Below are 11,611 nucleotides of genomic sequence, written 5' to 3' on the forward strand. Positions count from 1 at the left end.
TGCCTGCTACGCCGCGGTCCCGGGTTCGAATCCCGGTAAGGGCATTTATTTGTGTGATGAGCACAGATATTTGTTCCTGAGTCATGGATGTTTTCTATGTATATAAGTATTTATATATTATATATATCGTTGTCTGAGTACCTGCAACACAAGCCTTCTTGAGCTTACCGTGGGACTTAGTCAATCTGTGTAACAATGTCCTATAATATTTATTATTTATTATTATTTATTTACCTATAGTATATAGGTTCAATGTCCAATATCGTATCGGTTTTAGTTTTCGGGTGTCATTATTTATCGTATGGCATATATCGTTTCTCTACTTTTAAATTGTTAAAAAGTAAGACTGCAGATATTCGATTGCAGTATTCGATAGGCTGTTAAGATCTGCCAATTCTCCGCAAAATTTGGTGATGGGACACTCAGAGACAATGTGGTGTACTGTCTGATCCGGGTCGCCACATTGGCATTCCGACGACTCGCGCCACCCGTCGTTGATCGGTGATGATCGTTTAATATTAGGCGATTCGTCTAATTTAAAGTTCTTATAAAACTAAATATTAAAGAAACCCGCACAAAATGTTCAGTAAAAGTCATTCTGTCAATTTGGCTAATATTGTAAAAATATAACCGAACATATGTTGATCCTCAACCCGTATCTATTTCCTGTATGAAAACACCTTCATTTTGCGGCAAAGAAAAATCATGTCACACAGAATACGGTAAATTCATAATCCCTTTTCTCCGTAATCGCGTAAAAGGGGGGGGCTCGGGCCCAAATTCTGTACTAAGTATATTTTAACCTAGATACCGATCTGTCAAAGAATTTTCCCTATCATTCAATTTCACGATTTGAAAGGGTGAAAGGGAAAAGCTGGTAAGCCTTTATGGGTGTATTTATGTTATTTGAAAGATATTTAATATATTATTATTCATATATTATATAATAGTGGCGTTGCGTGAATAGAGACACAAGAAGTCGAAGCCCAAAAACCATGATGAACGATCCAGTGTCAGGAATTATTTCTATCAACAAGGTTTATTTCTCTAGGTAGACATAGATAAAAATAACCTCTGTTGACTTATGGAAATAAGTCCTTTTGAAAAGACACTCCTCATATAGGTACCATGTAGCTTCAAAATCCTTTATTTACTTACATGAAAATATTTACATAATTATATAAGAAACTAAGACTAGACTAATGTCTAAAATAGGCCCTTGAGGCATTCTACCAAGAATACTGGCGACATTTCCTCGCTGTATCGCAATGCTGACATGTTGGCCCTCATTCATAATTCATTTATTATTTCTGTTCCTTCTTTCTATCATTAATTCATTTATTCGTTTGTGTACTTTTCTATCTTTATTTATTTTGGTGGCATAGCGGTAAGAGCGTGCGACTAGGTTGTGGGTTCGAACCCCGACTCGTACGAGTACCAATGAGTTTTTCGGAACTTATGTGCGAAATAAAACTAGTGCCTACGCCAAATCTTGGGATTAGTTATTTAGTTGTCAAAGCGGATCTCAGGCTTTCCAAGGGATCCAACCTTTTCTACTGGTTCCTCAAAGGCGATTGGAACGTCACTGATCGATAATATTAATATCTCGTAATATTTGGGGCGGTATTAGGAACGCATTCCTCGGCCGATCGTCTATAAAAAACGCCAATACAATTTTATGATAGGCGTTTTGGATGTAAAAACATCAAATAGACGGCTTATTGGTTTTCGCGAGCGTTTTTATTATTTTCCATTGTGTAATTTTAACGTTATTGTAAAGCTAAGTGTTTATAATTTAATTGTAGTACAAAGCTATTTATTTAATGAGAAAATTTACATATAACTAGATACTAAGAGAGCATACTATAAGTAATATAGGTAGCTTTTAGAATAGGCCCTTGAGGGATTGTAAAATGAGATTCCTAGATGTATCGCAATGCTGATTGCTTACCATCAGGCGACCTGTCTGCTCGTTTGCCTCCTATCCCATAAAAAAAAAATCGACACGCAGTTAGGTTCATCATCAGGAACCACCCTGTGTATCGCTTTTTGTAAAATTCGAAACAATTTTTTTTTTCGTTTCCATACATAATAAATGGATTAATTAGTGTGAGAGGACCTTAATCATAACATTAAAGTCATTGTCAAGTGTTTGACGGCACATGTCAAAACAAATAACATTAGGAAGTGGTAAGGGATACCACACACGTATTCAGTAATTAAATTATTTTACTTAATAATTCGATAACTGTAAAAGTTGAAAGGCTAGTTTCTTAGAGAAATAGATTGTATTTGAACTAAAGAATCTTCCCTTAAAGTTAACGGAATTCAATAAAAACAGGGTGTATACTCTAATATCTGTGTTTAGTTTGGAGCTAGGTCGATTTATGTAATATTTGAAATAGCACTTATATAATACCTATATCCTAATTACCATACCGACAAAACCCAGTTATTTATTACAATATAAATGTCCGGGCAGGTAAACAACGACCACTGGCCATTTTGCGAATCACGGCGACCATTTGCGTTTTTTACCGTTTACTCGCAACCCGCGTGATGTGCGCCATTTTTCATTTTAAACGCGAGTAGGGAGGAGCTGTGTTTGGGAATGTTCACGGGGAATTTTGGGGAACTTAGAAGTAATATATTTAATACTTCGATACTAACGTATACTCTGTATTCCGGTAAGTGGTAGGCAGATCACATGAAACTGCTCAAGTTTCAGTGCCACTCTTAGCAAGTAAAATGTTGAAAGAAAACGCAATTGTGATAATGCAGTGAGATACCAACCCGTCGACCACACCACAATTGAACCCAAATATCACATTAGACTTCTCCGACACTCATGAGAGAGAAGTGGTGATGGAACAAATAAAATTAAAAATAGCGGACTCTAGATTTATTTTACAGTGAACTACTATGTCCGTGAGTATAAAAAAAACCTATGAGCATATCAAATGTCACGTGTATACAGATTGAGTTACTTATAACATTAACCATAGCATGATATTAAAATAAAATCAATAATCATCCAAAAAAATCATCATTCGGCCTCTCATTTCTACTTCTACTGTTTTGATTTAAGTCTTTGTATTTCTATTTCTGATGTTTGTAGTGATGTATTGGTTGAATAAATGAATTCTATTCTATTCTATTCTATTCTATTCTATTCTATTCTATTCTATTCTATTCTATTCTATTCTATTCTATTCTATTCTATTCTATTCTATTCTATTCTATTCTATTCTATTCTATTCTATTCTATTCTATTCTATTCTATTCTATTCTATTCTATTCTATTCTATTCTATTCTATTCTATTCTATTCTATTCTATTCTATTCTATTCTATTCTATTCTATTCTATTCTATTCTATTCTATTCTATTCTATTCTATTCTATTCTATTCTATTCTATTCTATTCTATTCTATTCTATTCTATTCTATTCTATTCTATTCTATTCTATTCTATTCTATTCTATTCTATTCTATTCTATTCTATTCTATTCTATTCTATTCTATTCTATTCTATTCTATTCTATTCTATTCTATTCTATTCTATTCTATTCTATTCTATTCTATTCTATTCTATTCTATTCTATTCTATTCTATTCTATTCTATTCTATTCTATTCTATTCTATTCTATTCTATTCTATTCTATTCTAAAAGAGACAAGAGCTATGCATGTATAATAGATATTTTTTATTGGCATTGTATTACTTTAATTTACTGTACATGGACATTGGGAACAATGCCGGGAATGTTCCCAGTCCCCTCACTACACACAATTTATGCTGCTGTAGCTTAATTAGGTGTTTCAGTTATACACGATTTGACGCTGCAAATGGAGCATTTTAGGTTTAAATTAAACTTTCTACTTTACTGACCGATTGTAAGCCTTATAACTTGGAAAATACGGGTGAAAATTGGTTAGGTCACTTTTAAGGGACGCTGGGGAATCGTATATCGAGAACGCTTTGTTTGACAACAATGGTTGTGATTGGTTCAATTTTAAATCAGTTCGGGTGGAAAACAAAATTATGAATCGTGTAGGTTTTTTTATGGGATTAGATCGCCTGATGGTAAGCGATCACTGTTGTCCATGGACACCCGAAACACCAGAAGTATTACTGTAGATAAGAATGATAGTGTAGTTGATAATTAAAGCTGTGTAGTTTAATTTATTAGTTCATAGTGTAGTTTTATTTGTATTAGTTTAATATGTACTTTTAACGTGAAATAAAATTTTATCATTAAAGATGACTTATATACTTTGTATAATAAATAATTTCCCGTGTGATGACAGTAGGCCTAGCACATGATGGCCGCGGGAGTATGTCGCCGCGAGATAGATGACACGTCTTTGTCTAATTGTATTAATGACATAAGGACAGGTAGTCTATCTCGCGGCGACATACTCCCGCGGCCATCATGTGCTAGGCCTACAGGTTAAGAAATTCACCACCACCTTTCTTCCCGTGGGGGGGGGGGACTTCATCATTGTTTATTTGAACTACAGCTGCAAATGAAAGGATCTATGCATATATCGGGAAAGTAACACTTATTTAGAGATAGATTATAAGAATTGAAAATACCATAAAATTATGACTCATGTTCTTCTTGCTGCGAAATGGCCCGTGGGTGTCGTAGAAATCGACTTTGGGATGTGTTTTTTTTTTTTTTTATTGCTAAGTAAAAACAAAACACTTAAATCTTACAATAACTTCGCCAAACTGCGGAACAGTTTATGGGTTAAATTGTGGCGTAGAAGAGAGGCTGGCAACCCTGTCACTGCAATCCCTCAAATTCCCAAGAGTGGCACTGAAACTTGAGTAGTTTCATGTGCTCTGCATACCCCTTTATGGAATACAGGCCTGATTATATATGCATGTATGTAGAATTAATAAATCGGGTACCCACTGCGCTGCCACTGTGCTGCCACTGTGCTGGCTGGGTACGTCACTTTCAAAAGTTTTACCATATTATTATATTAATTTAATTTCTACCTATATAGTTATAAGTCTGCTTATTTATAATTCAAAATTCCAAGTGTTTTTCAATTGTAACAACTATTCATCTTGTCCAGAAAGTAATATGAAAACTTTGTACTGAGTATGGGTTAAAGTGTGGCGTAGGCGAGAGGCTGGCAACCTGTCACTGCAATGTCACACTTTCGTTTTCTATCGACCCCTTATTTGCCAAGAGTGGCACTGAAACTTGAGTAGTTTCATTTCATTTCATTTCATTTCATTTATTTAACATTAAAGTCATGTGCATTACAGAAGGTGTTAGTTTGAGGTAGTCAGTACATGACACCCGGGTAGGGCGCATAATGTTAGTACTTATGAGGTACTTACTTATATACTAGTCTACATATTACCTACTTATACAATTTCTAATTCATGCGTTTTGATGTAATATTAATAACATGTCAGAGGGAGTACAAAATTAATAATTATATAAGTATACATATTCAATAATTGCCAATATGAAAATATTATACAAAATTAATGTTGGCTAATTTATTAATCTCAGTCACAATTTAAATGAATTATAATTATTATGATTTTATGTTATTAAGATTTACATTTCCATTATAATATAAGATATTACCTACTTATCTCATAAACGCTGTTTTATGGATTCCCTTCTAACAATGAATCGTCACTTAAAAACTCGTCAATCGTATAGTACGACTTCTCGATAAGTAGCTTTTTTAGTTTACTTTTGAATACTGCATCGTCGCGTTCTTGTTTTAACTGTTCGGGTAGCTTGTTTACTATGATTGCGCATCGACAGTATGGACCGTTTCTATACATGGCGAGTCTTGAAATTGGTATTACAATTTGTTGTTTATTATTACGTCGGTTCGAGGTGATTTGTTGCAATGGGAATAAGTTAGTATTTTTTCTTACGAACATAGCCGCCTCCATAATGTATATGCTTGGTAGGGTTAATATTTTATGTTGTTTAAATAGTGCCTGGCAGCTACTTGGGATTCGCGTGTTAGTGAGGATTCGTAAACATTCTTTTTGCATCACAAAGAGCTGACTTACGTCCGTGCTAGCCCCCCAGAGGATTATTGCATATTTTAGCCAGGAATTTGCATACGCATAATATGCTGACAAAGCCGTTTCATAGTTTGTATTTATCTTGAGGATTCTAAGGGCGTACACGAATCTCGATAATTTTGCTTTAACATGCTGGATATGAGACTTCCAATTTAAGCTAGTATCAATTTTTATTCCCAATAAATTAAATTCAGTTACTTCCTCAATGGCTGTGTTATTAATTTGTAATTCCATATCCAACGACTTTTTTTGCGGTGGTTTGAATTGGATTATTTTAGTCTTTTTAAGATTTATTTCCAAATTATGATCGTCGAGCCAGTTTTGGATATCGCGAGATATTTCCTGCAAACGTTCATTGCACTCTGCGCTGTTTGTGCAACTGAATAATATGGATACGTCATCCGCAAACATTATACAAGTGGCATCTAATATTTTAGGCAGGTCGTTGATGTAGGCCAGAAATAATATACACCCGGCAACACTACCTTGGGGTATAGAACAAGTAATATTTCGTATATTAGATGAGACGTCTTTGACTTCCCTGAATCCGCGCAGAAATATTTAGTCTGTACGTATTGACTACGATTTTCCAAATATGACTTAAACCACATATATGCGTTTCCGCGAATGCCCATGCCGCTTAATTTTGTTAGTAGAATTTTATGTGAGACTCGATCATACGCTTTAGTCATATCAAGGAGAAATCCTACGCCGTAGTATTTTTGGTCTAGATTATTTAGGATTTCCTGAGTATAATTGTAAACCGCTAGTGTAGTGGAATGACGCTTTCTGAAACCGAACTGGTTCTTATCAAGGACGCAGAATTTTTCAAAAAAATTGTAAACTCGGTTTATCATAGCCTTTTCAAATATTTTTGAGATTGCTGGCAAAAGTGCTATGGGTCTATAATGTTGTGGATTTGTTTTATTGCCACCCGGTTTCAATAGGGGTTTTATTTTAGCAATCTTTAATAGGTCCGGAAATACACCTTCAGTGAATGATTGATTTATAAGTAATCGTAACGGCGTGGTCAATTCAGTAGCACATTGTTTTATTAGTGTTGATGGAATTTCGTCAATGCCAAAACTTTTTTTATTTTTTATTTGGCGTATTATCTTAATAATCTCGAGGTCAGTTACTTCGTTTATGAATAGGGAGTTAAACAATGGAGAGATAACAGGTCTGCCAGCTGGCTGCGCCTGCTCAGTCGCTCCGGTCGGCGGTAACTCACCTACTGATGCAAAATGTTCGTTAAGCGTATTAGCGACCGATTCGGGCGATTCTAAAATACATTCGTCTATTTTTAATGATATGTTGTCTCCAAATTTGTGTTGGTGGTTTGTTTTAGCTGTGGTTTCTTTAATTATGCTCCACATGGTCTTGGTAGTATTTTTTGTCGATTTCATTCTTTGTATGAAGGTTAACTTTTTTGACGATCTTATGCATTTTTTAAGAATTTTCCCATACAATTTATAGTGAGTTCCTAAAACAGTACAACTGTCTGATTGGTTAACCAACCGTTTTAATGCACGTTTATGTTTACACGCTATTTTTAGCCCGGTTGTTATCCATGAATTAGATTTAGGTTTTCGTAATCTAGTTTTACAAATAGGTATTTCCTTATTCAATATATGTTTTAGGTAGTCATTAAAAGCCTGGTAATTTTGATTTAAATCATTGTGTATTATAATTTTATTCCAATCCGTATTTAGTAATGCTTGTTTGAATGCAATTTGGTTTTTTTGGCTATATTGTCGTTTGTAGGTGTAAACTTGCTTTTCTAGATTTTTGTAACCCGGTTGTTGGCTAACTAGTTTGTAAATAATGCTTTTATGATCTGACAATCCATAATCCTTTACCATGCATGCATTTGTACTTAACTTGTTTGTAAATATCAAATCGATACATGTAGCAGATGTTTTAATTTCACGTTCAGTTTCATTTGCTCTGTCTACCCCTTCATGGGATACAGGCGTGATTGTATGTATGTATGTATGTATGTATGTACTGATTATATTACGTATGTATTTTTGTCACAATAGCAACAGAGTTATGTCTATCGGCCTTTGGTGTTCATTTTTGATCGAGTTTCAATTCAATTCAGATCACGTATCCAGGACTAAATATATATTCGAACTACTAGTATAATATGTATAAACTCAGAGGCTGGAGACCACATCTCGTTTATCTTCATTTAGGAGCCCGATCGATCGTTGCTTCTCAAGAATTCATAGCATCGTATGCTTTGCGGCTGTCTCGAATCAGTAGGTACAATTCTACGACAAAAACGGTTTTTTGTGGTTTTAATAACTTAATTTAAAAATACCGATACCCGATGGTGTGGTCAAAGACAGTCGTTGGGTACCACAAATTGTAAGGCGTAACGGTAGACCTCGCCAGAGATGGCGTGACGAGGTTGTCGCCATTGACATTGGATGGTAGGAGACTTCAGGGGATAGGTATACGTGGAGGGATTTGAGGGAGGCCTCTGCCCAGCAACGGGATAATAAATGGGTTCTTAACAATAATGACCCGTTCGTTGGTTCTTCCCGTGAATGTCGCTATTGTCGCTGAAGTCGGCTGTGGGATATGAGGTTGTATTGTGGGCGATGAGTTGGCAACCTGTCACTGCAATGTCATGATTTCCTGTTCTTTTAACCCCTTAATTGTTTAGAGTGGATTTAAAATTGTGAAGTTTCATGAAGCCAATCATTTGGCGTGAATTTATATGAAAATTACTACGATACAATCATGTTAAAGGCTTCTGTAGCGTTCAAATATAAGTTTACTTGGGCTTAAAACCGCCATAAATTTTCAAACTTCGGGAAGTTCGAGTTATCACAAACTCAATAGTGTTGCAAAGTTGGTTGTGGCAATTAACGACAAATTTTATTGCTTAAATAACGAGACCCTTTATTAAACTAATAACGTTCCGATCCACGCACATTACGAGTGAACTAGGGCTGCCAAAATATGCAAACTACCCGACAGCTTGTGCGTTTTAAAAGTCGTTATTTTCAATTATCTTATGGTAAGACATATATAAAATTTTACGAATTTTTCTAGTTGAACACAATAAATATAGCAATTTTAATAAAATAATGTAAAAAATAAAGGATGGACTGCAAGAGTTTTATTTTGATAGCTGGAGAGGCTCGACCAGGTTTCCGTGACCAATGACATCCCGTAGATACTTCATAGAAACGCCACGAATGAGCAACCACCAGACCAGACCAGATTTCTATACATTTTCGGTAACAAAAAAGGAAAATTTCATACAATCAACCTAGGACATTTTGGGAAACCTAGTGGATCTTGCTCAGCATCATGGACTCTTATCAGTCTACCAATTTTTATCAAAATCGGAGATGTACAAACTTAACGGGAATTGCTCGAATAATAATTAAAAAATCCTCATGAGCATCAGTTGGCGATTAGTTGCTAGATTGAAGAATGGCAGCCACCGTAGGACTTAAAGAAAATTCAAATTCAGTCGTTGATTTCTCGTCCATTTCAAATTCAGTCGTTGATTTCTCGTCCAATATACTTCAATGGTTTGAAGTTTTTTTAAAGTATAATTTTATTATTAAACCCAGTAAGTGGCAACCCTGCGCCTAACCCGTTGGTTGTAAGTTATAGCAAAGTGCCATCAATGGGGTTTCGCGTATAATTGATACGATTAATTTCACTTTGCGGCATGTTTGTAATGTAATATTATATTACGCTATGTTATGTTATGTTATGAGTGTTTTGACAAGGAGTTTAGGGTAGCTAAGACGCTTTAACTTTATACTTATGTATAGGTATGTACAGGGGGTATTTGATGTGCCTAATTATTTAAATTGATATGAAATTTATGTTTTGGAAATTTAAGTGCATGGCTAAATATATTACTTATTGATTATTTGCGTAGGTAACGGTAAAAGCAAGCTACAAAAAAATCAAAACCGCTTTTTGAATGAAAACAATTCTTTGAAGATCTCATCGATCCACTCATAAAATTTAGTTGTATAACATTTTTTGTTACTAAGGTAAAGCGGGGCAAATCTCGACTGGGGGCAATAGTAACTAGAACCATTTTTTCCATTATTACAATTACACTATGATGTTGAGTACATGTATCCACTGAACACGTCTACCATATATAACCGGTGGACACTCTATTTAATAATGCAGACATTGTAAAACATGGAAAAAATGGACCAGTTAAACGTCCCCCAGTCGAGATTTGCCCCGCTGTACCTTACATTGTTTTAGGTAATTCTGTTAAAGGAATTATAACTTACACTAAAGTAGTATACTGTAAGCTACAACTTAATATAATCAGCACATCGTTATTTTTTTTTTACATAAGCTGAGAGTTTTGTATGTACATCATAACGAACATGAATGCAAAATTTAAGATCATTGACACTTACAAAAAAGGTATCAAATTTTTTAAGTGGGAAAGCTTAAGAACCCAACCATTTTAGGCGTCAGTATCGTAGCGTACATTCCTTTTTTCTGTAAATTGTAATGATTTTAATATTCACAAGTGTATAAAATATATAATAATAGTTTCGATCATAGGTTCGCAGCAACCAACGAGGTGACAATAGATCAGTTTTATGGAACGCAGGTTATGGGCCAGAAACACATTAACCTCATTCGGCTGAGTTGGCTACCCAGCATTTGTGAAGTGGTCAGGTTTGATTTTAATTGTGTTTTTGGCTTGTAAACCATAGGTTTTTATCAGCACTACTTATGTCATTACTCATTCTTAGCTAATGTTGTCCGAACTTGTATACACAAAAGTTCTGAAACGATTAAGTATAGTATTGAAGCCCATTAAGTTCGAAGTAAATAGTTAGTGAGGAAATCGGACTTATCCCAATAAGTCCTAGTTACCCATCGGGTTGGAAGGTCAGATGGCAGTCGCTTTCGTAAAAGTAGTGCCTACGCCGTATACTGAGATTAGTTGTCAAAGCGGACCCCAGGCTCCCATGAGAAATGAAATAGAATGAGCCGTGGCAAATGCCGGGATAACGCAAGGAGGATGATGAGTAGTAGTCAGTAGTAGTGAACTACACTTTGCCTTAGTGTGTCGGGAAGATTTCAAAGGAAAAACCAAAGATGGCGGCTTAAATATATGGGATATCGGTTTACGCACTTAGGGTTGACTCGTAGAAAATACCTACTCTTTGGCAGTTCTGATGATAACATTGATAGGGATAGACAATTTATAAAATGATAAGTAAATTTAAAAAATTACGAAGGTTTACAATATTTTTCACAGTTTCGTACTCTTCTTAGTTTTCCCATCACGTTATTTACATCTTAACATTCTTAACTTAACAGTTCAGTACCTTTTCACCTCTTTCCCTAACTTCCCAAGTTTGTTATGAACTTGACAACCATAACTTCCACTAGACCAAGCACTAATGAATGTAGCAGACTTCCCCACATATTAACGCCAAAACAAATTACCGAAGCTACCAATCCAATATACGCACACTTGACTCCTTTTAGACCTTATAACAAGCTGTTAAGGTCTACAAA

The sequence above is a fragment of the Leguminivora glycinivorella genome, chromosome 11 (assembly GCF_023078275.1).
Source record: "Leguminivora glycinivorella isolate SPB_JAAS2020 chromosome 11, LegGlyc_1.1, whole genome shotgun sequence".
Classification (NCBI taxonomy): Eukaryota; Metazoa; Arthropoda; class Insecta; order Lepidoptera; family Tortricidae; genus Leguminivora; species Leguminivora glycinivorella.